We start from the raw sequence: 7,621 nt of genomic DNA, 5'->3' as shown, positions 1-7,621 counted from the left end.
GCAAATAAAGTGATTAAAATATCCATACTCTTTGATCAAAAGATTCAATTTCTAGGCTTATACCCCATTAAAGTCACTGATAAGAAGAAAAGTCCCTATATATAGCACTTTTTGTGATGGCAAAAAATTAGAAACAAAATAGATGTCTATCAATTGAGGAAGGATTAAACAAAACATGGTATGCTAAGGTAATGGATTATTGCTGTACTGTAGGAAATGACATGATGAATATAATGTATAAAAAGATGTTTGCAAAGACTTCAACTGTAGTGAAGTATGCAGAGCCAAGAAACCGATATACACAATGACAACAAGGTAAATGGAAAAACAACAACAACCACATAACAGCAGCCCAAAATCAAGTAATTGAAGTAGTTTTCAAATCTAAGTGTTTCTAATTCCAATTCCAGCTCTTAGGTCTTGTGCCAATAAGAGCCTAGCCCATCTTGGTTTTGAATGACAAAATGCATAACTCAGGAGAGAAGAATATATCCTAAGAGGTTATATTAAAATGGTCTTCTTAGAAGCTTCCTCCCCATCCCCTATCTTCTTTGTGCCTATTGCCATGTCCCAATCTATCCAGAATTTTGGAACCTCTCTTGTCTAATCTTTGAATCTTTTTACTCACCTTGCACTTTGATGTAACTGTGCTAAAGCATTTTCTGCTGAGGGTATTCTTTCTTTCCTAGTAACCCTCCCTGTATATCTCTCCTTACCCTCCCATCCTTGGTCCCTTAGTCTAGTCAATCCCTTTAAAGAAGGCACTTCTTGAGTTTGTAGGTCTTCAAAACTTTTAATTGCCTTTAGATGTCTTCTTCTCAATACCTGCGATGATCTATGTAGATTAAGATACTAGCAAGAATAAGTTGTAAGGGTTTCCAGACTACACAGAAAAGTTGACTAGAAAAGGAATGTGAGAAAGAAGATTAGACCTACAAGAGGGAAAAATTCAAGGGTGGTAAAAGTAAAAAGTAAAGGTAAGGAAGAAATAATGAAAGTGATAGAAAATGTTTTTAAAATAGTCTACCTCAGCACTCCAATAGAAAGTAAGTTTCTTGAAGGCAGGTACTACTTTTATTTTGTTTTATAATTCAGAGATTTAGAGTCAGAACAAATCTTAGAGATCAGTTAAATTACCTTAACTTACAGATAAAGAAACTGAAGCTTTGGTGTAAGGCAGCTTTACCAAGGTCACACAAATAGTAAGTGACAGAGTCAGAATTTTAATCCAGACCTTCTGACTTGTCATCTAGCATTCTTTCCATCACATCCTCTTTATAGCATGCAAATCACTGCTATACACACAGTAAATATAATAAGGGACTCACCAATGAGATAGAGCATGTGCAGCTCTGGAAACCAAATGGAAAGTATAGGGTACCTTCTTCCAGAGAAGATTAATGCTTACCTCCAACAATCTTCAGTGACTTTATATTTGATTCAGGAGATGATAAAGAGCTGCTGGTCAGCTGCTTCTTGTATTTGGAGATTAGATAAAGAGGAAAGTATGTGGAGAAAGTAGTCCCAACATGGGCTGGAACAGACTTTAGAAGTCAACTAATTTTCTCTTTTTATTTTACCATTAAGAAAATTGAAGCATACCCTCATTACTTTTAATTTAAAGGTCTATGTTATCATGAGCATAAATTGCATCAAGAATGGCATATTTTCAAGGGAAATAATTTAATCCTGCTTTCTGACAGTAACCAAGATCTCTATCCAAGTCTCTTCTGTGGACTGTACTCTTAGAGCCAAGTTGTTGGAAAGGAATGCCACTTCCCACCCATGTAGGAGAATTTTCTCATAAGGAAAAATACATGGAATACAAGTGGAACCCCTTGAACCTGAGTAATTGATGGACAATTGACCTGAAAAAAAAAAACAGGAAGTAATGTTAAATAAATATTACGTGCAATCATGGAAGAAGAATTCTTGATCTAAATTTTATTTTAAAGATTTCTTTACATTACTATCATCTATATTTCAAATCACAGCTAACCTCTAGTTTTCTGGCAATGGGTCTCCTTTGTTAAATTATTTTTCACTCTCTCATTTTGTGAAGAACAAATAGTACATTACTGTTACGTTTTTTTTTTAATATTTCCTTTGAATGTGTGTGTGTATAAATATATGAATATTGTCAGTCATTTTAGTCATGTCAAATCCTTCATGACCTCATTTGTAGTTTTCTTGACGAAGATACTAGATGGTTTGATATTTCCATCTCTAACTTATTTTACAGGTGGGGAACTAAGGCAAACATGGTGAAGTGTCTTGCCTGGGGTTGCCCAGCTAGTGATTATTTGAAGCCACATTTGAATTAAAGGTGTTGAATTATATCACTGGATGTGTCTTAGGGACCATTTATATCCATTTTCTCATGTTACAGATGAGGATATTGAGGCACAGAGAGAGTAAATGAATTGCTTAAAGGTCACAGTGTAGAAAAACCTGTGGAAACATACTTTATAAACAAGTTTGTTAAGAATTCAGAATATCATTATAATATGGTTTTACATTACTGTTTTTTTTTTTTTTTGAAGCTGTGTTCAAGTGACTGTAATTTGGGATTTTGCATTAGGATACCTAAATCTAAATTCCCTAGCACTTGCCCACTCTGTGACTGGGCAAATCATTCAACATCCTTCTGCATCACTTTCCTCATCTGAAAATGAGGATAATAAATGAAAATAATAATAGTACCTATTTCTCTGGTTTATTGAAGGGATCAAAAGAATAACATTTTAATCACTTTGCAAATCTTAGTCTTAAGATAGACATTATTCTTAAAAGGTCTATACAGTTCTGAATTAATCCCATTTTTATTTTGTATTTTAACAAATTTTGATTTGTGTTTTGCGAAAAGGTTTGTTAAAAGCAGGGATGAAACATGCCATATGATAACCTTAATCTGTTACATACTCACATTTAAGGCTTTGGAAACAACTAATAAACATTCATTGATGGTTGTAATTAGAACAATTCATAGAATTTTGGGAGAGGTGTGGAGAAGAGGTTGGTCTTGATAAAAGTGACCAGTCACATAAAATTGCTTAAGTGAGAACTATGAAGAGATCCAATTTAAAGGCTTACCTTTAGCTGAATTCTTCCTGAAACCTCCATTTTCTTCACACCTTTATTCCTTCTCTATGGATCCTCTTCTGACAAGAAGACTTCTCTGTTTGCTTCTCTGGTATCTTTTCCTCCTCACTTCACTTTTAAATTCCTTATTATGTGTGGTCTTCCCTCATTAGAATGTAAGTTCCTCAAGGAAAGGTACTATCTTTCTTTTTGCTTGCATTTGTATTCTCAGAGCTTAATAAAAATAAATGGTACAAAGAAAGCACTTAAATAAATGTTTGTTAACTTGTTAACTATAAATTTATATCTTATGTCTTCTTTTATTTTTCCACTATAGCATTTTCACTGGAGGGTAAAATAGATTAGTTCATCTTCTATTATTTTATAGCCAAGATTCTAGTGCCCTGGTTCTGTCAGCCATTCTCTTCATCATAAGGATATATATATATTTGCCTTTTCTCTCTAACAGAGGCAGCATGGTTAGATAAGTGAACTAAAATTACCCATCATTTCTTATAACACAATAATATTCTACTTTACTGATATATCATAATTTGTTCATCCATTTCCCAGTTGATGGAGACCCTTTTAATTTGTAGTTTTTTTGCCACTATAAAAAGAACTATTATAAATATTTCTGTACATATTGATCTTTTACTCCTTTCTTTGGGGGCATATCATTAGGTTGAAAGGTGTGTTCAGTTTAATGATTTTTGGGACATAATTCTAATTGCGTTCTAGAATGACAAGACCAATTCACAGATCCCTCAAGAATTCATTTTTTCCCATTTTCCTGTTGCCCCTCCAACATTTCTCTTTTCTCTAACAACTGAAACAAACAGGATCAAGTGCCCAGCATAAACAATAGCTATAGAAGTGCTAGCTATTGTTGTTGTTGTTGTTATTATTATTATTGTTACTGGGGCAGCTATATAGCACAATGGAAAGAATACCATCCCTGTAGTCAGGAAGACTTCAGACACTTACTAGTAGTGTTACCCTGGGCAAGTCACTTAACCTTTTTTACCTTGGTTTCTGAAAAAGGAAATGACAGGTTATTCTATTATCTTTGTCAACACAAACAAATAAATCCCAATCAAAAGAAAACAAAGAACCCAACCCAAACCAGGTCACAGAATTGGAAATAACTGAACAACAACATTGTTATTACTAGCATTATATCAGAGGAATGCTGTAAAGATCTTTTTTTCCTAGTTAACTCTTTAAAAAAAATTAAACACACTGATTTGTGTAAAAACCTTAAATTTTATACAATCAAAATTGTTTATTTTATCTCTCTATTTTATGCTTCATTATGAACTCTTCCTATCCATGGATCAGAAGGGAACTTTCTTCCTTAGTTATATAATTGGTTTTTGATATGACCTTTTATATTTGAGTCATGTTTCCATTTGGAACTTGGTATTTTAGGGAACACTCTTAAAGAAGATCTTGAGAGAAGGAGCTTATTTAAATACTCCTGCTCCTGAATTCCAAATTCCAACTCTGAGAAACCAATGAAATTCTTGTCTTAGAGATTCCCAGGTCTAGTACCTTGCTTAGTTTGATATCATGATAACCTTCCAGTTAAGGTGCAATATATCTTATTTTTGCTACCAGAACTAGTAGACTGTGTACTTAGGGGCCTTAAGACAAAATTACTTTAAAAATTTTTATATTACTTCAGGGCATTTAATACTTAATAGTGCAGCATAATTTGAAAAACTAAGTTTTATTGAGATATTTTAAATTATCTCTAGAAAGCTATTGTAACAAAGAATAAAATGGTGAAGAGGGATAGGAAGTAGTTTAATATAACTTACCAGCATTTTGAAATATTCTAGCATTATCTATTGTGTTGTATATTCATGACCCTCCAAATCTTCAAAGATGGGAAGGGCAGTGCCTCCTCACATTTCTTCTCTGGGGCAAAGCTTGGCCATTGTACTAGGAAAGATTTACCACGATTCTCTCTTCCACCTGCAACAAAACAGTCTCTGGGACTTGATTCATCCCTGGCTTCTTTGATGAAATTTCCTTACCATTCAAGAGCATAAAAGTCCCAGACAAGTGGAGCTGGAGCCCTTCTAACTCAGTGAATGTTCCAAGACTTTTATAAGTCAACATATTCTATCCTATTGACTGGTTATAGAAGCCAAGAACTTCTGCATCCTTGTTATTTTAGGACTAAGTAAACCTTTTGTTGTCTATTTAATAACTGTGTGTATCATTTCATCTCAAAATTAAACTGAACTAATAGGGTACTGAGATCAAGCCTCTAAAAGCCCACTATCATTTCACAAAATTCAGTTGAAATTTATTGTTGTTGTTTTTGTTTTTATTTTTTCTATTTGTCCATATTTTCCTATTATTATAGTAATTATACATATTTCTTTGTTAGTTACATATTTATTTATTTACTTTGTATCAATTCATGTCTTTTGATGTTTTTCTATATTTATTTTCATCTCTTTTTAACAACACAGTAATATTTTGTTAAATTTCTGTTTTGTTTAGCTGTTCTCCAAGCAGATTGAGCCTATTTTGTTTCTTTTTCCTCACTATCACAAAATATGCCATTGTAAACTTTGTTGAATATGGGAACTTTTTTTTGTCATTAACTTCTGTGAGATTTCTGGATCAAAAGGTATGGTGAGCATTATGGTCACTTTCTTCATATAACACTAAATTTTGTTCTAAAATATTTGAGCCAATTCACAGCTCACCAACTATGCATTAATATGCCTATTTCCCCACAAATTTCTAACATTGATTGTTCTCATTTTTTGTTATCTTCTTTCTCTCTTCCAGTTCTATTTAAACCAATTCTTTAATTGCTCTTGGAAAGGATTTATCAAACTATCCTTTAGTTTCATTTATCATCCTTGTGACTTTCTAAATCAAAATATCCCTCCTTGACTACCTATTAATAGTGTCTCCCTTTATTAGAATGTAAATCTTTCCTTGAAGTCAAGGACTGTTTTTATTTTTTAGCATAATGCTTGTCAAATAATTAAACACATCATAAATGTTTTTCATTCAATTCTTTATTAGTTATTTAGAGCATTTATTTTATTCATATAGGTTTTTTAATTTTCATTTTTTTCTTTTAAGAAATGCTTATTCATCCTTTATTTAAGAATTTTAATTTATGTCAATTAGACAATTAGAACCTTAGAGTTTTTAGAATTTTATTATTAAAACCTTATTGTTAGAATTTTAAAAATATTTGATACAAAGACTTTCCCCCCTTATAAGTTTTTAAAGGTTCTAACAATGAGTCTTAAAGAGCTGCTGTGGGAGCCAAGAGGTTAACTACAATGGTCATACAAATATATGTTTCATAGAAAGGAGCTGAATATAGATTTCCCTAATCACAAGACTACCGCTCTCTTAATCCAATTAAAAACTACCATCTCTACCCTAAAGCAATTTATATTATACCAGCTATGTGGGGGGTGAAGGGTGGGGTGAAGTACTAGAAGGATTTTTATCTCCATTTTACAGATTGGGATGCTTAAGCACAGAAAGTATGACTTGCCTACTTACATAGCCTATCCACTCACAAAAGACAGCAGATATCATTTGGTTTGATAAATGTCTACTGACAAATATCAGCATACACAACAGAATATGATTCACTGAGACCAAAGCTGGATCTACACAAGTGAAATGACTAAATTAATCATTTTGGCCATATTAAAAATGGATGAAGGGATTGACAGGTCTGGTTTAGTTGAGGTGCTCATCATGATCGACATAACTGCTCTGAATGTATGTCAGTTCAATTTGGTAGAGTTAATTGAATTAATTCTTTTTACAAGGAAGTAGAAAGCAACCACTAATTTGTATGACTTCACTGAATTCAGCCTTTAAGTGACAATTTTGATTAGCACAAATACCCTATTATCATTCATTAGTCTATGACACTATCCAACAAATGATTTGGGGGAAGCCAGATACAGTAGCTCTTGGATTAAAAATGAACACAATTAAGATAAAATTTCTCAATCTAGTGATTCTTTAAGATTCAGAATAATTCTTTAGGTGCTTCTAGTTTTATTCAGAAGAGTCCTACCACCCAGAAAAGCTGATCTTCTCATGGTGGAGTAAGGATGAGGTAGATTAAAAGTGTCAAGGACATGAGTGATAGATGAGCTTCCTTATTGCAGCAGTGACTGTGAGAACATTGCCTCCATATGAGTCAAATAGAATCCATGTGTGTTCTGTGCCAACCCTGTTATTTGCAAAGTTAAACAGATCTGACCTCACAACTCCTAAGGCAAATATCTGATCCAGTGGGTTTTAAAGGTAAACCTGAACAAATGAACAGTGGTTCTCTGTTCCACTAGTTTTGCTAAGTCTATCTATCAGTCTAAAGAAAAATGTCAGAGTTCTGCAGGGGTAGAAGGTGGAAGTTAAGAATGTTTTAAAAAGACTAGTAGAACACCATGTAGAATATAGAGGATCTCCAATTAATGATAACTATGTGTGTTAAATATTTTATCTGATTATTGATTTCAATGACAGATTAAAGACT

Source organism: Antechinus flavipes, chromosome 4, assembly GCF_016432865.1.
Source record: "Antechinus flavipes isolate AdamAnt ecotype Samford, QLD, Australia chromosome 4, AdamAnt_v2, whole genome shotgun sequence".
Lineage (NCBI taxonomy): Eukaryota > Metazoa > Chordata > Mammalia > Dasyuromorphia > Dasyuridae > Antechinus > Antechinus flavipes.
This window is presented reverse-complemented; position numbering follows the sequence as displayed.